The sequence below is a fragment of the Neofelis nebulosa genome, chromosome 9, assembly GCF_028018385.1.
Source record: "Neofelis nebulosa isolate mNeoNeb1 chromosome 9, mNeoNeb1.pri, whole genome shotgun sequence".
NCBI lineage: Eukaryota > Metazoa > Chordata > Mammalia > Carnivora > Felidae > Neofelis > Neofelis nebulosa.
Genome location: NC_080790.1, coordinates 28,097,996 through 28,125,420, shown reverse-complemented (window position 1 = coordinate 28,125,420; position 27,425 = coordinate 28,097,996). Strand labels below are relative to the sequence as shown.

General features: G+C 37.1%; 1 long non-coding RNA gene across 1 annotated transcript; it reads right to left on the bottom strand.

The window, feature by feature from the left end:
- Nucleotides 1-1,287: 1,287 nt before the first annotated feature.
- Nucleotides 1,288-26,032, bottom strand: LOC131484612 (uncharacterized). The gene is made up of 4 exons (XR_009248338.1): nucleotides 25,647-26,032; nucleotides 4,750-4,839; nucleotides 2,019-2,145; nucleotides 1,288-1,498 (listed from the first exon to the last, which is right to left on the bottom strand). It is a non-coding gene; the product is annotated as an uncharacterized LOC131484612 (long non-coding RNA).
- Nucleotides 26,033-27,425: the final 1,393 nt, after the last annotated feature.

Genomic DNA, 27,425 nt, shown 5'->3' with positions numbered 1-27,425 from the left:
CGGACAGGAGTGGTTACCTGGGAAGCCCAGTGTGACAGCCACTGGAAGCAGAATCTGGAAGCACGTCCCTTCTGCTGCACCGATGGCCACGGCACTACTCACGTCAGTGACATCAAGCATTGTGCTGAGGCTTTGGGCAAGAAGTAACAATTAAAGATGCAAGGTTACACAAAACCAGCATCCTATAGTAAATGCCCAGGTTTGGAGCAAATGGAGAAAAACGGTGGATTTACGTTAGCAGTTTTCTCCAGGTGAATTAGATTTTTCACTGAGCACGCAGCTGTTACCTCTTGTTGCTCACTAACCACTTCAGTAAGTTCTAGAGAATTTGAGGCAAGTGGTCCTATTGGTTCCTTGGCCCTAACATACTTTGCAGAGGACATAAGTCAAACTGGCATATGATTATGTGGGTCCTAATTAGAATGCAGTGGTCATGTGCATATGCCTTTCATTGTTATTCCCTACATTTTTAAAAGGTGAATTTGTTAACCCCAGAAAAAAAAAATCAAGTTCATTCACCATAGATGGGAAAAAGAATTTGCAAAAACAAAAAAGGATTCTCTTTAATTTTCTTGCTTATATATTTTAGACTGACTCCCAGAGTATATTTACTTCCAAACTGTGTTCTCCACTACCCACCCCCATCTTTTTGTATCTTACTGTCACAGCATTCTGTATAGATAATTCATGGAACTATAAATACTCTTCCAGGTACAAGACTTTTAAAAAGTAATTATTCTCATGCCACTGCAGTTTTGTAATGAAATTGCTGATAAAAATATTCATATGAATATAAATCATATAAATGCTATAAAAACATATAAATGTATACCACATCTATGTCTATATAATCCTCTCATGCAACACAGGATAGCTGATATGTATCTTGAAGGCTATATTTGGCTCAGGCTGGAGACAAAATCCAATCAGTAGGGAAGTGTCCCCAAGGTACTGCCAAGCCTCATTTGGCAACAATAGCAACGTGTGACAGCATTTAATGAAATATCATATCTTTTCAATTAAAATTTCATATACTAGAGGTTTACTTAAATTACACCAAACAATTTTCAAATCTAGAGCTTAGTGAGGCAACAGAGAATGAACTGTGTGCTATTTTGGAGCATTCATGTGAACACCATCATTATTTTTCATCATTAAAAAAACACTTCCCCAAATAATAAATATTGAGAGAAATGAGCATCCTATAATACAACATCTATTTTTATTTTAAATGATTTATCCATTTCTGGAGAGCCAAAAAAAAATTAAACTTCATCAAAAGTCCTATTCAGGCTTTCCAAACCAGAATTAATAGCCTGTCATTTTACGTATGCAGTTCTTTCAATTCTGTGATTATGGAACAGTGGTTTTCTGATTTGTGTCTTCCAATGTGGGCAGCTGATTGTACACTGTGGTTAGCTGATATCTGTCTGGGAGGAAAGTTATCACCAGTGCATTGTGGGATGTTGTGGTCCAGAATGCTTGCCAGTTGCAAAGTCTGACAATCAGAAAAAGAGCAAAATACATTCAGCACCTCCTTTGTTTAGTCCCAATTACAAAAGCTGCAGACATACATTTTATAAAAGATTGATTAAACATTTCAAACAATCACTGTAGATGGAACTGGTAGATGCCAGATTCTCAGCACCAAACTATCCAGACAAGGAAAGGCAATTTTAGATGAAAGGAGTGATTTTTTTTTCATTTATTATTATTATGTGTGTGCGTGTGTATATATGACAAGCTAATGGCCCTAGGAATTATCAAATTAGTGGATTTTGTGTCTGCTGATTTCTCAATTTCTCAATCTCATAGTTAATTTATTTAACTGCCTTCTAATTAGTAATTCTCAGCAAATAATATCACCATTTAATTGGGTAGGCTTTGCATGCTTGGCAAATCCTTCAACATCTATACCTTATTATTTGATTTTGTAACACTTTTGGTTAAATTGGGCTGATGTAATATTACCAATAAAAAAAAAAAAACTTGAAACTCAGAGAAGGTATATGACTTACCTCAGGTTTACACTGCTTTTTTAAAGGCTGTAACTAAACAGAATATCCTCATTCCTAGTAGGATGATCTTTCTACTATCGTTATAGCCACTCATAATGATGTTTTTTCATGCATTGTGCAACTGGTCCTGAAAACAGAAGTAAAGATAAGAGCAATCATATGATATAGATTGTTCTGTGTACCAACAGTTCCAGATAACAGAGTCCCCATAAAATACAAGGATTATTATAATTTTTGGAAGTGTCAAAAATAATTAGATGGTTGTTGCTAGACACTGGCCAGCTGATGGACTGGTTGAGATACCTTCACAAATAGGATTTCAGAGAAGTCAAAGCTGAAATTCTACTCATGACTCTTCCCTTTTGGTTGGTTCCCCATCTTCCTATCATCCTAAGACCCATAACTGTTCCAAACACTGAAGAGGGGCAGACAAGGTACCTTCCTACTCCACTACAAAATCTGTTTTGTCCCTACTAAGAAGTAACATGTATCAGTAACAACTTAAATCAGTACACATTTCCTCATGTCAATATATTGCAACATATCTTAACTCGTTTGATCCTAAGATCTTTGTGCAATAAGCAAATATTAAAAACCACATTTGAAAGAGAGAGAGACACCACTGAGACTCAGCAAAGTGCAGTGATATCTGTGAGGTCCCGCAGCTCATAAGAGGTAGGTCAGGAATAATAATTCAAATCTTTTGACTCCAAATTCAGCACCTTTCAATCACATCTATGAGACCAGAGAACTCAAGAACTTTCCCTGGAAAGTTTATATATATATTTTGCTTCTTCTGTTCTCTCACTAGGGGTAACTAGGTGCTCATTGCCCAGAGATTCTGCATAAAGGGTTTCTTGCCACTTCCAGGTAGATATAAGAGGAATGCTGAGACCTTTTTTCTATTTTCTTTTCCCATCAACTAAAATGGTGATATGTAGACTCCCTCTGTTAGTGAAACGCAAGCACAACTGGTATAGGAAACAAATGTGTGCTGCCGGAAGCTTATATAATTTTGGTGGCCCTTTTCAAGAAAAATAATACAAAATTATAACACAAAATTAGATATTAAAGCAAATTTTACTTAAAATGAATATAATCTCAAACCAATTACAAATTTTTAAAAACTGACAAACTGAGGGGCACCTGGTGGCTCAGTTGGTTAAGCACTGACTCCTGACTCTGGCTCAGGTCATGATCTCATAGTTCATGGGATGGAGCCTCATGTCAGGCTCTGCACTGACAGCACAGACCCTGCTTGGGATTCTCTCTCTCCCTCTCTCTCTCTCTCTCTCTCCCCCTCCCTGCTCATGCACACATGTGCTCTCTCTGAAAATAAATAAACAGAACTTAAAAAAAACACTGACAAATGGCAATATGCAAAAAACTAATATCATTATTTATTTATAAACTAATACATGTCTAAAATACTATTTTCATATATTTTCTTGCTGAATATAATTTGCTTCTTTAAATGATGAGGATTTTGTCATATAATTTTCTTTTAAGTTTATTTATTTATTTTGACAGAGAGAGAGAGATCTCAAGTCAGGGAGGGGCAGAGAGAGAGAGGAAAAGTCAGAATCCCAAGCAGGCTCTGCACTCAGCACAGAGCCCAATGAGGGGCTCAAACCCACAAACGGAGGGATTGTGATCTGAGCCAAAGTCAGATACTTAACCAACTGAGCCACCCAGATGCTCCTGTCATATAATTTTGAATTAAAAAAAAAAAAAAGCAGGGGCGCCTGGGTGGCGCAGTCGGTTAAGCGTCCGACTTCAGCCAGGTCACGATCTCGCGATCCGTGAGTTCGAGCCCCGCGTCAGGCTCTGGGCTGATGGCTCGGAGCCTGGAGCCTGTTTCCGATTCTGTGTCTCCCTCTCTCTCTGCCCCTCCCCCGTTCATGCTCTGTCTCTCTCTGTCCCAAAAATAAATAAAAAATGTTGAAAAAAAAATTAAAAAAAAAAAAAAGCAAAAAAGATGACTTTCATTCTCCTGGAATGTTTTTATTTTCTTTCCACTCACAATTTGGGAGCCAAACCTCATAGGGCCCATTCATATTGAAATATGACCTCAGGGATTCATCCTGTTTGAGTTGGCATAATGCATAAGAAAAGTATTATGGGAAGACATTTCTGCCCCAGGAGGGTTTAAATCTAGCTGAGAAAGAGCTCAGCAACACCAGCTTAGGAACCCTTCCAGCTAACCATCTAACCTGAACTGTTAGTGCAGAAGACACATGTAGAAACCTTGGAAAATACCCATGATGTTTAATCATAACAGAAGGACTAGACTATATGGTTCCTTCCTAGCTTGAGAAAAGTGTGGCAGAAAGAATGTCTTTCTTAGAGACACAGAACAAAAAGTAGTCTGCTCTTAGGAGTGATCCTAATGACACTGACTGAATCTCCTTTTAATTCACCCATTCAAAACACACACACACACACACACACACACACACACACACACGACCTTCAGTGTACCAGGCACTGCGCTAAGCACTGGAGACTTGACAATGAACAAAGCAGCATTCCATGTATGTGCTACCTTAGAGCTCACCTTCCACTGCTGAACAGATTGGCAGATTTAGGCAATTTCTACTCCCAGGTAGATATAATCTACTTGGATGGAAAAAGTAAGTTCCCTAGGAAATCTTGAACAATTGTTTTCTCAGTAATTGCATGGAATTCTTGACTCTCCACTGTGTGTTGAAGTAACTGGAACACTGCTTACCTCTGGTGATGATCAGGAATTAGTATCATGGAGGCACATTTCACTTGCTGACGTTTGGCATCCCAGGTCCTTGGAATCCAAATGAAGTCTCTGTAGCAATAATGGTGATAGGCACATAAAATTACAGAGGCAATTTAAGCCAGAAAAGAAATATCTCCTCACGTGAACTCTCTATGACAGGGCTGGGCTGAACTACCCTATTGTTTTTAAATCCATACCACAGCAGAAAAGTTTTAAAGATGCCAGAAAGCCCTTCAGCAGGATTTAGACACTTATCCACATGACATGTCACATTTTAGGGCACATTTTCATCATGACTCATTGTGTTTGTCACAAATGCTTGATATTATAAACAAGACCCTCATTTTAAGAACCTCATTTTCTAGCATCTAATTATCCTCCCAAAGCTATAATCCTTTGTTTGTGAAATCATAATTTATTCCCATAGAAATATGATTATGACTTCAGGTAAAGGAATAAACAGGAGAACAGATGAAACTTTTAAAACGATATTCTTCTTTCATGCAAATCTCTCTAGCAATAAAGTGAGAATCAAGAAAATAGGAAATGCATGATGAGCTGGTAAGATTGTGGCTAAATATACTCTTTCTAAAATTTTCTCAGCACCAGGTGCTTGAAAGTACACAACTTATTTAGAACTGCAAGAGCTGTCTCTTCTTTTTTTCCATTCTGATTTAGGGGTACTTTCAATATTTTACAAAATTTTTACGTTACTTAATTCTTAAATTTCACTCTTCCTATAAATCTTTTTAACTTTCTGAAGTCCAATTTCATCCACATGGGTAAAATTTCTAAAGGTCATATTTATGTCCATAGCTTTCAGTACGAATTCTACAAATTGTTTTGTAGGTCCTTGACTTTCTAACATTGTATATTTAAAATAGCAAAAAATGCTAATATGTTCAATGTTAAAGTGAACCCCACGCACATACACTGTACATGTATTATAAATGTTACACATATACATATTATAAATGGTAATATGTTAAATGTTAAATGGACCTTACATACAATAACTTACTTACTGATATTGGTAGATAAAATGTGATTAACTTATTCAGTCTGAATTATTTCCCCCAAATTCCACTGGTTACATTATCATATCCAATGGTATATTTCTTCTAAATTCTTATTGTTGACTCTTTTTTTTACACTATCGACCTACTCGACTTCTTGACTCTTCTTCTCTAAGGCCATTGACATGCCTCTCTCCTGATTCTCTTTCTGCATCTCTAGTTATTACTTCTGGGTCTTTCTTCTATGCTTCCATGCATCTTCTAGAACCTTATTGAGACAATTCTACAAGCCTCGAACATTGAACCTCTGCATTCATTTCTCTCACTCATGCCTCTGTGTTAACTCAAAATCTGATGGCATGAAATGCTATGGCTTATCAATGTCTCTCAGACCAAACTCATTCTACCTTGCTTTCTCACTGGCCCATAAGATTTCTCCTCATAGATGTCCTCCCCAGGGATAATGTCATGTCATACTCAATGCACTAAGGGAAACCTTTTTCTAAAATACTCCCTTTTTGTTTTTAAGTAAGCTTTACGCCCAGTGTGGAGCCCAGCATAGGGCTTGAACTCATGACCTTGAGATCAAGACCTGAGCTGAGATTCAGAGTCAGATGTTTAACTGACTGAGCCACCCAGGCATCCTTGTACTTCCTTTCTTTAGCATTGTTTTGGTGTTAGTTAGCTGCAACATTCTTTTTACCTCCAAGACTAGGAACCTTGGAGTCATCTTTAAATATCCCTTTTGGCTCATCCTCTGCATCCAGTCTGTCACTATATCAATACACTTCCTTATTTAAAATGTTGCATTTCCCAGGGAGATAATTAATGGGAGTGCTGGACTCACTGCCTCTATTGTCCTGGAGCCTGTTAGGATGAGGCTCATAGGTGATCTCCATCCCGAGAATGAGATCAAGTCCTAGATCTATTTGGTCAGAGTCATGATCCAACTTGTATCTTTCCCTCCAATATAAGTCCAGCTTAGAATTTGTCGTTAACTTATAAGTTATTTCAAGTACTTTAGCAGAGGTAAAGTTGAAAACTTATACAAACAAATTAAAATAAACTATGTAAATAGTGAAAGTAAAAAAAAAAAAATGTTGCATTTCCCTCCATTTCTACACTAATCCCACAATTGGAGCCTTCATCAACATCAATTAAACACTTCCCAGCTGATCTCCTTGCCTCAACATTACTCACCTGCCAATAGGAATGGATCAATCACTCCCAAACAGTCCATTAACATGCTAGTCCCTATTTCAAGAACATGATACAGGTCCCACTTTTGTATCTCCTGCTTCCAATCTAATTATCTTCTCCCCATCTTATTTATCCAACCTGATTTCTGACTAATCCCCATCGTATGGTTTGTAATATAGTAATACCCTCCTTCCAAATATTTTCCTATGATATTTTTCCTACTATCTTGTGTGTGCAGCCCCTCTGTCTGGTAAAATATAAATTTTGTCTCCACCTATTCAAATTCTACTTCTCCTTCAAAGGCCACCAAAATTCCCTGCCTCTGACTAAATCTCTCCCATCTCTAAAGTGCTACCTCACTGAAGTTCTAAGCCACTTGGCACAATTCTAATAAATGACTACAACAGTCTGCATGATGCTTTTTGGCCAGATCTCACAGGGCTGCTGCCCTAGTGAATTCACCATCATTCTATCTGTGATTGCTGTCTTTACACTTTTAAGAACTCAAATTCTTCTCATCACTCAGATATGATCAAGCCCTAATGAGTGGGGGAGGGGGGAGAAAAGTGGGGGAGAGAGAGAGACAGAGAAACAGAGAGAGAGAAAGACTGGATTAGTCCTAAACCCAGGTCAACAATCCATAGCTATATGAACTCAAGAAAGTGACTTAAACTTTCCTAAGTCCTTGATTCCTCATGGTGAAAATTGGGGTATTAATATCAACTTTCTCTAGCACACTACACTGCTATGAAAATTAAATAAGATAATTTATGTGGAAGAACATTGTAAAGCATTATATAAATGTACAGAATTATTATTAATTCATGATAACAAGATTCATGAGGTACTTAGTTCTAAGCCATAAAGTTAATTTAATAATTTATAAGGAGGAATAAATATTTCTGCCGACTGGAAGATGTGTGTGCTCTTGAGGTAAAACCATACTTGGATTAAAGGATTGAAGGAACTGAGTAAATAATTATCAGATTTGGGGAAAATAAATCCTAACAGATTTGAATGGTCTTGAGTGAGAGTTTGCAATAATTCTTGATATTTTAGGGGATGGTAGATAAGTAGTAAAAATAAGAATCATGGACTCTTTTCTGCAGATATCCAGCTCCACCTTGGCATGGAGATTTGTGTTAGCTTTGAAATCAGAAGATGGGTGTACTTTCTGAATTTATGTATTCCTCATGCAGTTGGAGACTAGTTGTACCTTATCACTGATAATTAACTCCTATGATAATATGACTTATGTTTTCACATCCCTTAGCAGCCTATTATCTCTAAGAATAATTTGCTTTCCCCTGTGCATTCCATTATTGATTTTTTTTTGACGAATGTGCGAATAACACAGTCTAAGATCATACCCTAGCTCTGTCCCTTACGAGTTATGTTATCTTGAGCAAGTGACTTCACACGCCTCTCTTCTCAGTTTTCCCATCTGTAAAATGGGAATAATGATGTACTTACATCATAGATTGTATTGAGGATCAAATGAGTTAGTACATGACATATAGTAAGATCCGAATACATTTTGTATGTTGCTTTAACACCTATTTCATTATGTTTGTATCATAACCATCTCTGCATATCTGTCTACTTTGCCAGACTGTAAGCATCTTCAGGAGCTCTCTGCTATATTTCTCTTTGTGAACTTCTCAGTACTCTCAGTACTTTGGTCACCAAAAATTGTTAAATATATTTGGGAAATAAATCCAGGACTCTTTCATGTAGGTGTCTTGCCTTCCCAACTAATATATAATATTGGAAGCTTTGTAAGCCCTCATTCAAGGTTAAAGTTATGTCAGATACTCCTCTTATTTCCCCCCGAACAACAGGCACTTAATAAATATTGATGATTTTTTGACTTTCTGTGACGTGTGTTCTACCTAAGATTCTCGTGAAACCTAAGTAATGAAGCATGTTGGTCCAGGACTTTTATCCCATATTCTCCTTTATCTTCCCTTTTCCTATATGCCTTCAGTTCCTACAGCATCAATCAGTGATGGCAATGACTACAACAGTGCCCAGTAGGTGCAAAGCCAGCTGTAGAGGAATCACCACTCTGATCACAGAAACAAGCATTTCAGAGATAATAAAATATTAATTGGTACTTTACTAAGACTTGGAAGAAGCTGAGAAGCACAGAAGAGAATTAATAACTAGCCAATGTTTTCAATAAGACAGAAAACAAATCTATGAGAACAAGGCCCTTTATGCATTGCAGAGAGAGACTAAGAATTTGATGCTATTTATGGATTCACTTTCTTCACAGACATAAAATAATTCCTTTCCTTCCCAAAAGCATGGGTAATTATTGGTGGTACCATCTTGCAATGAGTAGCACTGTCACAAGATTATTCTTTTCCTTATTTTACATAAATTTATTTTGATGCCACTTGATTTTTTAGAGAATAATTTCTATTCATATACTGTAAAATTCAATTAAATTACAATTTTTAATCACCAACAAGACAGTGTACCCTCTGGCTCCCCAAGAGAAATGCATTTCTCTAATTTCCTCCCTTGTAGTTTGGAGATACAAACTATATTGTTTTTTAAAAATTCATTTATGTGTCTATTCCACAAAATACAGCACATCTCTAATTAGGCTATGAGCTAATACAAGCAGATGTCCTACGTTAATTATTCTTGCAAGTACCTAACACAGTGGCTAGTACTTGACAGGTATCCAGTAAAAATTTGTGGAATAAATTAATGAATTAACAAAGGGACAAATGTATGCCCACCAAATTCTAACAGTTTGGGAGTTTCAAATGAGAGAACTGAGGCTTGCCTGTAAGAGATTTACAACAACGTTGTGGAAAAAATATATACTCAAAAGATAATAATATAGTATTAAACTTCAGCTTCCAGTTATAATAGTCTCTGAGCTGGAGTAGTCCTTGTACAGCAAACAATTATAAAACTGGACAAAACCATGGAGAGAAGGAAGTCCCATGTTTTCTCTAGCTCTATGGAGACAACTGCCCCAAACCAGTACAGATAAACAGAACCCACACAGGACACAATGGTTCTGCTGTGATAAAGAGATGGATATCAATATGTGAAGTGGCAGAAGCTACAGAAATCTTCAGGGACAAACACCAGAAACAACTGACTTGGGCTCAGGGTGGATTCTAGAAGTCTGTGTCAAGTCCTCACAAGTCCTCAGCCAGAGTGTGGGACATCCACATAAGGTTGACACTACATGGGATTGTACAGTAAGTGGCTGTTATGAGGACTAAGGTATGACAGACAGAATAGGGCTCCAACAGTTATGAGAGGCTTTGGAGTTCTGTCCCAGCCAGAGTAAACAGATCTGGTTCACACTATGGGCATTAAGGTGAAACACAAAAAGTGCAGGTATTTGAAATTAAAACTACACTAAAGAGTAAAATTTACTCTAGATCCACCATAACAATGCTTAAAAGTGAACAATGCCTCTCAAGATCCTGAAGACAGGACAATGTTTGGAGTTTAATGTGCAGCATATTTAGAAGAACTTTTTAAACACTTTGAGGGTTTCAGTGACCCACCCTAACAAAGAAAGATTTACATAAGTTCAGGGTGATCATCTAGTAAAAGACTTCCTATTAGAAAAGGAATCAACAGAGGCACCAGGGTGGATTAACTCTTGATTTTGGCTCAGGTCATGATCTCACAGCTCCTGAGATTGAGCCCCATATCCCACTCCACACAGACAGCTTGGAGTCTGCTTGGAACTCTCTCTCTCCCTCTCTCTCTGACTCTCCCCCACACATTCTCTCTCAATCTCTCTCTCTCTCTCTCTCTCTCTCTCTCTCTCTCTCTCAGCAAATAAAATAAACATTAAAAAAAGGAAATCAACATTCTTCAGAGGAATATAATAGAGCACAGGGTCCCTTTAATGTGCCATTAAAAGTGTCCAGTAAGCAATAAAAATATTACCAGATGTACAAACAGGAAAATTAGAACCATAGTCACATAAAAAAGTAAACAAACAAAAAACTGACCTGACATACTGCAGATGTCAGATTTAGCAGATACATTCTTCAAGATATGCATATAGGGGCGCATGGGTGGCTCAGTCAGCTAAGTGTCTGACTCTCGGTTTCAGGTCAGGTCAGGACCTCACAGTTTTGTGAGATCGAACCCCATGTTGTGCTCTGTGCTGGCAGTACAGAGCCTGCTTGGAATTCTCTCTCTCTTCCTTTCTCTCTGCCCCTCCCCAACTCATGCTGTCTCTGTGTCTCTAAAATAAACCTTTAAAAATGTGTATACATATTTTAAAGATACATATTTATTTTTAAGATATATATGTACATGTAGGCCAGGAGATATGGACCTTATATCTTTATAGACTTGAATAAACAAAGAAAAACATCAAGCAGAATTCTATACTCAACCAAGTATTTTTTAAATAAATATGAAATAAAGACATTTTGGGTGGCTCAGTTAAGTGTCTGACTCTTGGTTTCTGCTCAGGTCATGATCTCACCATTTCATGACTTCAAGCCCTGTGTCCTGCATCAGGCTTTGTGCTGACAGCACTGAGCCTGCTTGGGAGTCTCTCTGTTCCTCTCTCTCTGCCCCTCCCCTGCTCATGCTCTCTCTCCCAAAATAAATAAATTGTAAAAAAAAAAAAAAAAAAAAAAAAAGAAAAAAGAAAAATATTTGCAAATGAATAAAGAAATTGTTAGCAACAGATAAAACAGTATTAGAAATATTAAAGGATGTTCTTCTATTTTTAATTTTTTTATAATTTAATTTAATTTAATTTTTATTTTTTAAGATTTACATCCAAATTAGTTAGTATATAGTGAAGCAATGATTTCAGGAGTAAATTCCTTAATGCCCCTTACCCATTTAGCCCATCCCCCTCCCATGACCCCTCCAGCAACCCTCAGTTTGTTCTCCATATTTATGAGTCTCTTTTGTTTTGTCCCCCTCCCTGTTTTTATATTATTTTTGTTTCCCTTCCCTTATGTTCATCTGTTTTGTCTCTTAAAGTCCTCATATGAATGAAATGATATGATTTTTGTCTTTCTCCGACTGACTAATTTCATTTAGCATAATACCCTCCAGTTCCATCCATGTAGTTGCAAATGGCAAGATTTCATTCTTTTTGATTGCTGAGCAATATATATATATATATATATATATATATATATATATATATATATACCACATCTTCTTTATCCATTCATCCATTGATAGACATTTGGGCTCTTTCCATACTTTGTCTATTGTTGATAGTGCTGCTATAAACATGGGGTGCATTTGTCCCTTCGAAACAGCACACCTGTATCCCATGGATAAATGCCTAGTAGTGCAATTGCTGGGTCATAGCGTAGTTCTATTTTTAGTTTTGTGAGGAACCTCCATACTGTTTTCCAGAGTGGCTGCACCAGCTTGCATTCTCACCAACAATGCAGAAGAGATCCTCTTTCTCTGCATCCTTGCCAACATCTGTTGTTGCCTGAGTTGTTAATGTTAGCCATTCTGAAAGGTGTAAGGTGGTATCTCATTGTGGTTTTGATTTGTATTTCCCTGATGATGAGTGATGTTCAGCATTTTTTCATGTGTCAGTTGGCCATCTGGATGTCTTCTTTGGAGAAGTGTCTATTTATGTCTTTTGCCCATTTCTTCACTGGATTATTTGTTTTTTGGGTATTGAGTTTGATAAGTTCTTTATACATTTTGGATACTAACCCTTTATCTGATATGTCATTTACAAATATCTTCTCCCATTCTGTTGGTTGCCTTTTAGTTTTGCTGATTGTTTCCTTCGCTGTGCAGAAGCTTTTTATTTTGATGAGGTCCCAGTAGTTCATTTTTGCTTTTGTATCCCTTGCCTCTGGAGACGTGTTGAGTAAGAAATTGCTGAGGGCAAGATTAAAGAGGTTTTTGCCTGCTTTCTCCTCAAGGATTTTGATGGCTTCCTGTCTTACATTGAGATCTTTCATCCACTTTGAGTTTATTTTTGTGTATGGTGTAAGAAAGTGGTCCAGGTTCATTCTTCTGCATGTCGCTGTCCAGTTTTCCCAGCACCACTTGCTGAAGAGACTGCCTTTATTCCATTGGATATTCTTTCCTGGTTTGTCAAAGATTAGTTGGCCATATGTTTGTGGGTCCATTTCTGGATTCTCTATTCTGTTCCATTGATCTGAGTGTCTGTTCTTGTGCCAGTACCATACTGTCTTGATGATTACAGCTTTGTAGTATAGCTTGAAGTCTGGGATTGTGATGCCTCCTGCTTTGATTTTCTTTTTCAAGATTTCTTTGGCTATTTGGGGTCTTTTCTGGTTCCAAACAAATTTTAGGATTATTTGTTCTAGCTTGGTGAAGAATGCTGGTGTTACTTTGATAGGGATCATGTTGAATATGTAGATTGCTTTGGATAGTATCAACATTTTAACAATATTTGTTTTTCCTATCCAGGAGCATGGAATCTTTTTCCATTTCTTTGTGTCTTCTTCAATTTCTTTCATAAGCTTTCTATAATTTCCAGCATACAGATCTTTTTTTTACATACAGATTCTCTCTCTTTATCTCTCTCTGCCCCTCCCCTGCTCATGCTCTCTCTCTCCCAAAATAAATAAATTATAAAAAAAGAAAAATCTTTGCAAATGAATAAAAAAGTGAAATTGTTAGCAGCAGATAAAATAGTATTAGAAATATCAAAGGTGTTCTTCTAGATGAAGGAAAATTATAATAAATGGAAAATTAGATCTATTTCCCATGATGGGTGATGTTGAGCATCTTTTCATGTGTCTGTTAGTCATCTGGATGTCTTCTTTGGAAAAATGTCTATTCATGTCATCTGCCCATTTCTTAACTAGATTATTTGTTTTTTTAGTGTTGAGTTTCATAAGTTCTTTATAGATACTGGATACTAACCCTTTATCTGATATGTCATTTGCAAATATCTTCTCCCATTCTGTAGGCTGCCTTTTGGTTTTGTTGATTGTTTCTTTTGTTTTGCAGAAGTCCCAATAGTTGATCAAGTCCCAATAGTTCATTTTTGCTTTTGTTTCCCTTGCATAAAAGCATGATGAGATACCACCTCACACCTGTCAGAATGGTTAAAATTAACAACACAGAAAACACCAGAGGTTGGCGAGGCTATGGAGAAAGAGGAACCCTCTTACACTGTTGGTAGGAAGCAAACTGGTGCAGTCACTCTGGAAAAGAGTATGGAGGTTCCTCAAAATATTTAAAATAGAACTATCCTATGACCCAGCAACTACACTACTAGGTATTTACTCAAAGGATGCAAAAGTACTGATTCAAAGGGCATATGCACCCAATATTTATAGCAGCATTATCAACTATAGCCAAATTATAGAAAAGGCCCAAAAATCCATCCACTGATGAATGGATAAAGAAGATATGGTATGTATATGTACACACACACACACACACACGAATATTAATTACTCAGCCATAAAAAAATTAAATCTTACCATTTTCAATGATGTGGATGGAGCTCAACTGTATTATGCTAGGTAAAATAAATCATTCAGAGAAAGACAAACACATGATTTCATTCATATGTGGAATTTAAGAAACAAAAGAGATGAACATAGGGGAAGGGGAAAAAAAAAGAGGGAGGCAAACCATAAGAGACTCTTAATTACAGAGAACAAACTGAAGGTTTCTGGAGAGGAGGTGAGTGGAGAATGGGTTAAATGAGTGATGGATACTAAGGGGGCAATGTTGTGATGAGCATTGGGTGTAATATATAAGTGATGAGTCACTAAATTCTACTCTTGAAACCAATATTACACTATATGCTAACTAAAATTTAAAGTAAAACTTAAGAAAAAAATTAGATCTAGAGGTAGAAACTTATTCCTAAGGCAAACCTAAAACATAACAAAACTTAAAATGAAATTTTAAAGTAACAATTTTTAAAAAATGAGAGACGCCTGAATGTCTCAGTCGGTTGGGCGTCCGACTTCGGCTCAGGTCATGATCTCGCAGTCTGTGAGTTTGAGCCCCATGTCAGGCTCTGTGCTGACAGCTCGGAATCTGGAGCCCGCTTTGAATTCTGTGTCTCCCTCTCTCTCTGCTCCTCCCCCACTCATACTCTGTCTCTGTCTCTCTCTCAAAAATAAATTATTACAAAAATACAAAAAAAATGAATACAGGGCAGTACAAAGAATTCCCATATTTCCTCTACCTGAATCAAGCAGGTTCTCCTATTATTAACATCTTGCATTAGTGTGGTACAGTATTTATTATAGTTAACATTATTACTTTTGGACAATTCTCAGCCATTATTGCTTTAAATATTTCTTCTGCTCCTTTCTCTCTTCTCCTTCTAGTTTCCCAATTACTAGTATCTTACATATTTTGTATTTGTCTTAGATATCTTGGATATACTGGGATGTTTTGGCTTTTCATTTTTGTTTCTCTTTGCATTTCAGTTTGATAGGCTTCTATTGACCTATCTTCATTTTCACTGATTCTTTCCTTGGCTATATCCAATCTGCTAATAACCTGTCAAAGGCATTCTTCATTTCTGTTACAGTGTTATGATTTCTAGCATTTCCTTTTGAATTTTACCTGGAGTTTTCCTACCTCTGTTTATATTACGCATCTATTCTTGCATATTATCTACTGTTTCCATTAGAGCCTTTAACATATTAATCATGGTTATTTTAAATTCTCTGATAATTTTATTAAAATGTATCACATCTGAGTCTAATTTTGATGTTTATGTCTTCATTTTCTTCACCTTGAATTAAAAAAAAATTAATGTTTATTTATTTTGAGAGTGAGAGAAAGCAAGTGGGACAAAGAGAGAGGGGAGTGAGAGGGGGGAGAGAAAGAATCCCAAGCAGGCTTTGTATTGTCAGCACAGAGCCCAAAATGGGGCTTGATCTCACTAACCTTGAGATCATGACCTAAGCCAGTATAAGAGTCAGGCATTTAACTGAGCCACCTAGGTGCCCCTTTTACCTTGTAATTTTTTTGTGTTGTTGGTAAATGCATTAATAGGAACTTACTTTTACTATGAGGGTTTTTCTTTTAAATCTGGTTAGGAGCTGAGCTGTGTTTAATGTTTGCTTTTGGTATAGGTGTCAGAGGTCTTAGTTTCTTCTAATCTTCTAGTTGTTTTTTGTTTTTTCTCCCTCAATTGTTTTTGGGTTTCCCTGAGAATTTCTTTTCAAGTAGAATCTGTATCTTGAAAGTGTCTTGGTTATAATCCATTATTATCCTGAAGTCCTGTTGATGTGGTTCTAGTGTTAAGGAAGGGAAGCATTCTGTAATCTTATGATTGACTCTCAACTTTTTAGCAAGCTTGAGTTCCTGGGCTGTGATCTTCAGAAGAATTCATTAGCCTTTTTCACCCTTCCCCTACCTGAGACAGGGAGGCTAGACAAGGCTGTGGGTGTCTAATTTCCCTTCCTCCATGTCAGATAAGAATCAAGATGAAGTAGCTTCCTTTGGAGAGCAAGGATTTGTTACAAAGAACTCTCTGAGCATATTTAGAAAGAAATTTTTGCAGATTGTTTGGACATATAACATTCCTTAAGATGTACAGTGTTATAATTTGATATACTTATATATTGCAAAAAGATTACCCAGCTGTATTTAAAACTATTTAATTTTCTTCTTTTCTTGCCTGAAGCAGGAGGAATTTTTTTGCCCTCTGATCTTTGCTATGAGAATGTGGTGGAGCTCTTGGAGATAATACCCATGCATGTGTGGGGACCTCCTTAAAACTGGGCCCCCAGAAGTTTTACTTCTCAAGTTAGTTCACATTCAGACTCTAGTAATTCTTCCAAGTTACCATATAAGTGTTCCTACCTGTTTCTGGCTTCAGGGGTTTCTGCTTCACCTTAGCTGATCTCAGCGGTGGCTCACCGTATTCAATTTACTGTCTTTCTAACGTTCAGAGTGGTGGTTTGCCCTGTAACCTCAATCCTCTGATAGAGCTAAGAAAAGTCATTAATTTTATTTTTTAGGCTTTTTCTTTTATTGTAAGGACAAGAGTGATCATTTCCAAGCTCTTTACACATCAAAGCTTAAACCAGAAGTCATTTATTTTTTTCTATTCTCTTAGCATATTTCCTGTGTTCGATACAGTATTAGTAAATATAGTTATCATGCTCACACGTTAGGTCTCTAGACTTATTTATCCCATATAATGTAACTTTCTACCCTCTGACCATCATCTCCTGATTTCCTATACCTCCATTCCCCTGGTAATCACTATTCTACTTTCCACTCCTATGAGTTCAGCTTTATTTATTTATTTTTTTGAGATTCCACATATACATGAGATCATACAATATTTTGAAAATGTTGCCAAGTTAATTCAATAGGTATGCCTGTAATTTGAACAAATAACTAAATAACCACATAGAAAAAGTAATGAATGTGAAACAGTACCTTTTAAAATACAGAAAAATTAAATTATTCAAGTGGATCCAGACTAAAACATAAAAGCTAAAATGTGACAATATTTACAAGAAATACAAAATAAAATCTTCACCAAGTGGGGCAGGCAGTGATTTATTAACACAGGGGTGCCTGGGTGGCTCAGTCAGTCAAGCATCTGATTCTTATTTCAGCTCAGGTCATGATCTCATGGTTCATGGGATCCAGCCCTGAGTTGAGTTCTGCACTGACAGGGAGAAGCCCACTTGGGATTCTCTCTCTCCCTCTCTCTGTGCCCCTTCCCTGTGCTCTCTCTCTCTCTCTCAAAATAAATAAACTTTAAAAACAAAAAAGAAAGACATAAAAAGCTCAAGTTGTAAAAAAATATATAAAACAATTGGACTTCCTTAAATTAAGAATGTCCTTCAGAAGATACCAATTAATATTTTTTTTAAATGACACAGATTATAAGACATACATTTGTATTTATGTTTGTATGTGAATGTATATACATACATAAAGAACTCCTGTAATTCAGTAATAAGAAAATCCAACAAAAGTAGGTGTGCAAAAGACTGGAACAAGCACTTGATAAAAGAAGATAGGGGCACCTGGGTGGCTTAGTCAGTTGAGTGTCTGACTTTGGCTCAGGTCATGATCTTACAGTTCGTGAGTTTGAGCCCCACATTGGGCTCTGTGCTGACAGCTCACAGCCTGAAGTCAGATTCAGATTCTGTTCTCCCTCTGTCTCTGCCCCTCCCCAGCACTCTCTCTCTCTCTCTCTCTCTCTCTCTCTCAAAAATAAACGTTAAAAACTTAACAATAAACTTAAAATAAATTAAAAATAAATAAATAAAACTAAAAGAAGATAAAGAAATGGCCAATAAACAAAAAACATTCTCAACATTATTTGCCACCAAAGCAATGCACCTTAAAACTAAAATGAGATGTAACTTCACACATGCTATAATAACAAAATTTTATAATTTTATACTTTTTTTAATTTAAAAAAATTTAAAGATTGACAATACCTAGTGTTAGTGAAGATTTTGAACAACTGGAACTATCACATATTGCTACTAGGAGTGAAAAAAATGCTACAACTGGGCAGGGAAATTTCTTACATATTCAAATATACACCTTTCCTGAGATTTTGCAATTCCATTCATCAGTTTAATCAAGAGAAATGTAAACATCCTTCCAGAGAAATATCTGTACATAAATGTTTATAGCAGGCTTTATGCACAATAGCCAGAAACTAAACACAACCCAAATATCAATAAACCGGTGATTTTTAAAAGATGTATGGATATACATGCAATGGAACACTGCTTATCATTAAAAAAATATACAATCTACTAAAAATGCAACCTATAATGCATTATATATAACCTAGAATGCAACCAAAAATGCATTATAGGTTCATCTCACAGACATAATGACTAGCAAAGGAACCTAAGTCAAAGGGATCATAATGTATAGCTTCCTTTATTTGAAGTTCTAAAATAGCCTGCTAAACTATGGTGATGGGAAAGAAGACATGTCAGGTAGGAGGGTAGACTGCTAACATGCACAAAGAGACTTTGGTACTTTGGAGATGATGAAAATGTTTCATATATTGAATAAACATTTGTCAAAACTAATGAATTCCTTACTTAAAAGCTATGTATTTTATTAAATGAAAACTAATTTCATTAAAATTGATTAAAATAAATTTGTCTACACAATTCCCTGTGTCTAGAGGAATGCCTAGAAAATAATGGGCTCATGATAAATATTTCTTAAATGAATGAGTGAATTAACTCAACCAAAAAATGTAAAAATGTATAAATAATTAAATAAATGAATATGTACATCAATTCTGGGATGAATTGGGAAGGCAATAATTACTACAGAAGGTCAAAAAGGGAGAGTTTGGTGAGAATTTGGAGAGGAAGAGAAGGTGATTCCAAATGGACCTGGAAATATACATCAAGCATAAGTAAGAAATGGCTCTCACTTTGAGAAAAGGAAACCAGCATTTGAGAAAAAACACAAAGACAGGAATGATTATGAGTGTTCTTAAACTAATGAAGAAATGAATCTTCATCTGAAAACTCTCTTTAGAATTATAATAATTTTAATCAGTAAGTAATTATTATAATAAATAATTTGAACCAGGTATAGCAGATAGATTGAATTTATGAAAGAAAGAATGAAATATGGCCTTTTGTAGCAACGTGGATGGAACTGGAGAGTGTTATGCTAAGTGAAATAACTCATGCAGAGAAAGACAGATACCATATGTTTTCACGCTTATGTCAATCCTGAGAAACTTAACAGAAGACCATGGGGGATGGGAAGGGGGAAAAAAAAGTCAGAGAGGGAGGGAGCCAAAACATAAGAGACTCTTAAAAACTGTGACTAAACTGAGGGTTGACGGGGGGTGGGAGGGAGGGGAAAGTGGGTGATGGGCATTGAGGAGGGCACCTGTTGGGATGAGCACTGGGTGTTGTATGGAAACCAGTTTGACAATAAATTTCATATTAAAAAAAAGAAAGAAAGAAATCAGGAAAACCTACTGCAATCATCTATCACAATATAATAATGATTGGTGATATAATAATCTAAGAACCAAGAGGTAACAGCTTAGATTTACGGTACGAGCATGCAACATAATAATATATATCTGTTCTCTACCCCTGATTCCTGACGTGGCACTCTTAAAAACCTGGCAATTTTATTAGGGATAGCCTATTCAAAACCTTCCAGTGGTTTCTCATCAATCTAACAAATTAAATCCAAACTTTCTACTATATCCAACAAGAGCCTTCATGATCTCTACCTAAGTAACTCTCTAGATTCATCCCCTAGGGCTCTGCCTTGGCCGATACTGCTCAGGCCATTCTCTGAGGAACATGCTACCACTTTCTAGCCTCAGGGTCTTTACCTAGAACACTTTTCCCTAAAACATTCATAATGTTTGATTCATCACTCCACTCAAAGCTCAGTGCAAATGATGTCACTGCCCCATGGAAGACTGACTTCATCACGCTATCAAAAATAGGATCACAAAACTTATCCTTTCATTCTCTGTCCTCTTACTCTGCTTTATTTATCATCATAGACTTCATATTGCTCTGAAAGCATGTTGCTTAGTTACTTATTTGCTAGTTGATCATCCAAATCTTTCTCCACCTCTAAAATACAAACTCCAAGAGGACTCTTACTCATTAGTGATTCTCCAAAGTCTTTTTTGGAGTGAATGAATAGGTCATAAAAGCGTAGTTCCAACACTTACTACCTATATGAACTTGGAGGAGTTAATTAAACTTTCTAACTCTCAGAAATCATCATTCCTTCAATGGAAATAAAAATAAGACTACTGCTATCTAGGATTTTATGGGGATTAAATTGGAGAATATATTTAAAGGACCCCATGTAGTACTAGCCCAGAGTAAGCAATAAATAAATTGTAGTCCTCACAGACTGGATGGGTCAAATGTATTCCAGCACCTTAAAAAGATGATAAATTATAAGGTTTTTACATTTTTAGTATGGGGCGGGGGGTGGGGGTATTCCCCATAATGTTAAAGGTTTTTCTTCTCAGAGTCCCCATTTGTGGAGCCACTTGAGGCTCTGGGAAAACCCACATGGGAAGCTATTAACAAAGTTCTAGGGCATAAAGCAACATGCTCTCATTTGTTCAACTTCAAAAACAGACTCAGTGCACATACTCTATCTGTACAACAACCATTTATAGAGTTCACTGATATTGTGATTCCTTGAGGCAAACTGACTATAAACTGGTTTAAGAGAAAATGAAAAAAAAAGTCTCTCTCATTTCAGTTCAGGTTATTGGAGTTTTGATTCCGACATGATTCCAAGTACATAAAAATCCAATCTGGAGTGAAGACACTTACAGCATGGTTGTTGGTGAATGCACCATAAAGGTATGAACATCACATGACTAGGTGTACAGTTACAGCTCACGCAAGGGAGGAAACATGTCCAATACCCACTGCAACAGAAGTGCATGTTTCCAGAACCACGGGACTAGAGAGTGACATACGAACTCTGTGTTCACTCTGTATTATAAAGGCACTGTTTAGCTTTAGGAAACAGCTTAGAAGACTGTGATAAGGAAAGCCCATTCTCTTGAAGATTTATTATTTTTAAATTTCCATCTCAACACCATGAAGTCATGCTCGGTCTCTGAAAACAGATTTTGTGTGGCCACAGTCCTTCCGAGGAATTTTATGCAGAAGTCCAGATAGCTCCCCAACTAGCTTCCCCACCACTGTTCTAATCCATCTCACACTTTGCCAGTAGATGAATGTGCCCCAAATGCACTGCTGTCCCTGCCTGTCCTTTCCAAAAGCACTTACTGGATTCCCCATTGTTTGTTTATGGTTTGAATCTCAAATTCCTAAAGTTAACATCCAAAGGTTTAAAGATTTGGATCTTGATTATCTTCCTAATCGTGTCTCTTACTACTCCTTTCAATATGTTCTTACTTCTTAATATAATTTTATAAGAGACTCTTTTTTTAATGTTTATTCATTTTTGAGAGAGAGAGAAGAACGGAGCGTGAGCAGGGGGGAGGACAGAGAGAGATGAAGACACAGAATCTAGAGCAGGATCCAGGCTCTGAGCTGTCAGCACAGAGCCCAGCACAGAGCCTCAAATTCACAAAGCATAAGATCATGACCTGAGCCTAAGTCAGAGGCTTAACTAACTAAGCCAACCAAGTGCCCCAATGAATATAATTTTATGGTTATTACTTGTCTGTCCCTGGGCCTTTTCTCACCTTATTCTCCCTTCTAGATGGATCATTAGACTACTCTCTTTCTGTCCAAATCCTTGTGATATTCTTACCTAACTTGAAAATTCCTTAGTTTTATTCTTGTATTTTACTCCCAGTCTTTGTAATACTATGTATTATAGGACTATTTTTGTCCCTGTGGCATAATTACAGCTCATCCACTTTATTCATTCCATACATTCCTATTAGGCACTAGGTACCATGCTAGGCACTGGACCTTTGGTACTGAACAAAAACAGACTTGGCTCCTGATTTCATGGTATTGTTTGTTAGTGAGCCTTCAGAAATAAACTAAATAATGGCAGAAACAAATGCACTATTACAATCATAATAATGAGTGAGACATACAAATGCCATGAGATCCTAAAATAGTAAATGTGACCCAGTCAACAAGATTAGAGAAGGCTTGCCTACAGAAATGACAGTCGAGAGGATGAAATCTGAAGAGCTGCTTCGAGTTTATTGGATAAAGAGGGTGGGAAAGAGAGTTTCTGGCAAAGTGCCTGTATTGGAAGGGAAACAGGCAAGAAATAGGAACTGAGAGGCGCCAAGGTTGATGGAGCAGAAAAATAGCAGTGTGCTATGCAAAAAAATGGATTTGGGAAGTTGGGGAGTGGCCAGGCCATAGATGGCCTTCTAGGACAGTGGTTCTCAAGCAGTTAGTCTCAAGAGCACTTTACTCTCTTAAAAGTTAACCAAAACTTCAAGGAACCTTTGTTCATCTGTGCATTATATCTATCAACAGTTACTGTTTTATAAATTAAATCTGAGAAATTTTTAGTGTTTATTAAAATAACAAAAACAGGGGCACCTGGGTGGTTCAGTTGGTTAAGTGTCCGACTTCGGCTCAGGTCACGATCTCAGGGCTCATGAGTTCGAGCCCCGCATCGGGCTCTGTGCTCATAGCTCAGAGCCTGGGGCCTGCCTCAGATTTTGTGTTTCCCCTCTCTCTCTGCCCAACCCCCACTCGTACTCTGTCTCTCTCTGTCTCTCAAAAATGAATGCCATTTTTTTAAATAACAAAAGTAAATGTATTATGCATTAACATGAATAGTATGATATTTATTTAAATAAAACACCTATCTCAAAACAAAAAAGAACTAGAGAGAAAGGAGTGATAGTTTTATATTTTTGAAAGTCCCTCTAATATTTGCCTCCATAGAAGAACTGGATTCTCACATCTGCTTCTGCATTTGTTCTGTTTTAATATCATAGGTCAGGTTGCCATGGAAAATTCCAGTCCATTGAGAAAGAATGAGTATAACAAACCACAGTATTATTAAGAAAATAATTTTGACCTTGTGGAACCCCTGAATAGGTCCCTAAAGGACCTGAGAATAGCTGTTCTACATCACGGTAATAGATTTATGTCCTATACCGTGTGAAGAGCATTACAAGGAAGCAAGAAAAGAGGTGGGTGGATGAAAGCAGTAGCATTTTGCAACATTTTAGTGAGACTGGTAGCTCAGACTAGCCTGTTTCACACTTACAGGGAAGGTGGAAAATTCCAGTTAGGAGATTTAATGGACAACACTTGGTGATAGATTTGATAAGGAAAAAGAAAGAAAGAGCTGAAAAGGATGTGTTCTAGCCTTCTGGTTTGCACTACTAGGTAGATAACTGGACTCTTCACTGAAAGAGGAAACAGAGAAATAGAAACAGTCTTGTGCAGCACAGTCACAGATTTAGTTTGGCCAAGTTGAGTCTGAAGTGCTTTTAAGTTATCCCTCCCAAAATGGCAAGTAAACTGTCACCTATATATGCCTAGAGCACAGAGTACTGGCCTTGGGTAAACAGAGACATGTGTGAGCCCTGTCCCTATGATGGCTGATAAAGTATATGTTTGCTTAGGGGAAAATAAAGAGAAACTAAAGTGCAGAACCAAGCGTCAAGGAATTCCTAAATGTAATGATTGAGGTGAGGAAGCCATATTAGTAATGCAAAAAGGAGGCAGTGTAGCCACTGAGCTAGAGGGAAAATCAGGAGAGTATTCTCTTCGGGAATAACCATTGAAGTAAGTCTCCTGAGGAAGATAGGATCCAAGTTAACATTTCATTGTTGTTTTACTCCACTATCACTTTGGAAGCAAAAGTACCATGGACCTAAAGGTCCGATTATATGAGAATGGAACTGAATTCAAATATAAACAACTGTGCAGAACCTGGCTGGTCAGAAGCTAGAAGGGAGATTTTTTGATTGGGAAGCAGTTTTTCTCGCAGACAGTGCTTGCATTGAGTCACAGGTCAAATGTTACCGAAGAGCTAGTCATTATATCTGGTTACAGAATGCAGGTAAGAGAGATTATGTATGCTATACTCATTTACTCAATTCTTCAAAAAAGCCTTAGGGAGAAAAATCATATGAAGATGTTCCATCTTTGACTAAATGTAGAAAGTTTTTCAGGGCTTTAGAGAATCTGCGTACCTGGTCATTGCATTTCTTATTAAAAAATTAATATGTGTTAAGATTTTCTTTCTTTTTTAAGTTTTTTAAAAATTTATTTATTTGAGAGAGAAAGAGAGAGCAAGCAGGGGAGAGGCAGACAGAGGGGGAGAGAGAGAGTATCCCAAGCAGGCTCGGCACTGTCAGCACGGAGCCTGATGAGAGGCTGGAACTCACAAACCATGAGATTGTGACCCGAGCTGAAACCAAGAGTTGGACAGTTAACCGACCACCCAGGCACCCCAATATGTGTTAAGATTTTCTTAAATTCATTTAGAATTTGGGATCTGATACAAGCTGGAATGTTCCCCTTCTGAAATTCTTTTAGTAAGAAAAATGTCTCAGAAAACAAATGTATTCGATCCTTTGGGAATAAATGAATTTAATGTAAATTACAGTAAACAATATTGATCAAAAAGAATAGGGTCAAAAGAAAGAAAAGTTGGAGGAGCCAATAGCTGAGAATGTCATTTCTGCATAGCAAAGGAAAATCATAGGGTAACACACTAGCTGACTTAGAGCAGCAAATATTTTAGCACATCAGCCATGTGACAAGTAACATGACAGATACCTCAGATAAAAATATGAAAACGAGAACATTTATACTCTGGGGATAGGAATGTGTAAATGCATGACTCCAAAACAATGTGGCTAGTGCCATATTTTTCTTAGTCTTTTTCTTTCTGTTGATGGAAGGAAAAGACACAGGATTTCAAACTCTCTGAGACATAACGAGGTATTGAAAAGGCAATGGAATGAGAAGAAATGGAGAAGCCTAGCACTCATACTAGATGAAGTTACAGTATGGCTTATTAAGGCCTACCAAAAATAACATCAAAGCTTTAGAGAAACCTAGGTATTTTGACAACAAATTAAGTCAGCAGAAACAGAAAAGTTGGAGGAAATGTTGCCTATAGTTTTGATTTGGGTAAACTGACAACCAATTCAGCAAACCAGACCAAACAGACTATTGGTGGTAGCTGTGACAGAGAAATGAAGGCGGTTATTAAAAGAAGCCAAAGGTATTTGTTACCAACTTGCTTAGAAAGTCATTTCAGACAGCTTCTTCAAATAATAATTCCGTGTCACTGAAGGAAAAAAACAAAGTTAGCAAGGTTTAATTGATGAAACAGAATCTGTACAAACATATCATTTTAGTCCTAGGTATTTTTATTTTCTTATATATTGCCTTAAGTTACTCGGTTAAGCTCTCTTTAAAAAGGATTCACTTTTGCTGAAGATGTATTTTTGTGAAAAATTAATTTATTTAAAGTGTTGTTCAGTCTTTCTATGTGTGATACAATATACTTGCTAATGATGATATTAACAGCAACTCAAACATGTGATAGGTTTATTCACCTTTTTGAGCTGCTAGTAAGGAATGGATGAAGGCAACCCTTTCCTTGGGTTGCAAAATGTCTTAACAGTGATGTATCACCCAGGATATTGTTAATATGCTCAATATCAGAATTTAGGAAGAAATAAAATCAGTGCACATGTCAGAGATACAGCTCTTACGCATACCCTTGGATTATTGCTACAGATCAGGAACAAATGTAACTTTACTGAGTCACCCAGCTGGCCACTTGCACAGACCTCCTCCGCTTCTGTGATATCCTAGTGCAGCGCATTTTACAGAGCCAGGAATATGAGAAGAGGCCACAAATGTGTAGACTTGGTCGCTCAAATAGAACAAGATTTATGAATGTGAACACTTACCTGAGAGTTTCAGTTCAAATTCAGCCCATGACCTAGTCACAATACAGCCATCAAGGGCTCAGCCCACTGTGTGTAGGCAACCAATAATGGGAGGAGATAAATAGGACAATGGCAACATGTGCAAAGTGCTCCTGGGGCAAATGTAAGAGCAGCAAAGTGACCTAGAAAGAGGGTAAATCAAAAAGGAAATGCTTGAGCTATGTTTTAAACACTTAATAGATATTTTCCAAGAAAAGGAAAATGAACAAAGCACACTAGGTAGAGAGACAAAATCATCAAAGGCACAGTCAGGTAGAAGAGAATAGGATATTTGTGAACCGACAATCATTTGACATGGATCAAGTGGACATTTGGAATGGGACTGGAAGAACAAGAGCCTTCAAAGGCTGGGTGAAAACGCCCAAAGATGAAGGTCCTCAGATGTCACACAAAGGCATTTGGCTCTATGCTATATCCACTTGCAAAGGAAAGATTTTAACAGTGAGCCCCTATTTTTAAAAATGGTATCTTTGTGAGAGTTTAATACATAAAAATGAACACAAGTGAATGAAGATTGGGGTTCTGAGACCACATTTATTGCTCTCCTCAACCCCAGAGGGGACAGAGAGGAAAGGGGGGCTGGGGGCCAAGCAATGCTGAGGAAGTAGAATGGAGTTGTCCCATCCTTCAGACACACCCACGCAGCAAAACCACAACCACAAAACCTGCAACTGCCTTCCTATAGGAGGTGAGGCAAGGCTTCTATGATCATCCGACCTTCCTTCTACTCGTCAACATTACCTACCAGTAGTCACTACAGACGACTCTTCACCTGTCTGTCCTTTACAAGTGGTTTGATAGGAGTCCCACATTAAACTATTTCTTACTCCACACACTTCCTATGAGATCACATCCCCTCTCATGGTTTAACGAAGACCCAAATGTCAAAGATTCCCCAAAACATGATCTCTAATCATGATATCTCACCTGAGATTCCAACTGGGCTTTTCTACTTGGCTCTCTTATACATCTCCGACCCAGAATGCTAAAATTGTAGCCTTAGAAAGGATTAGAAACATCTGCCCCTCCATGTCTACATTTTACAGATGAAAAATATA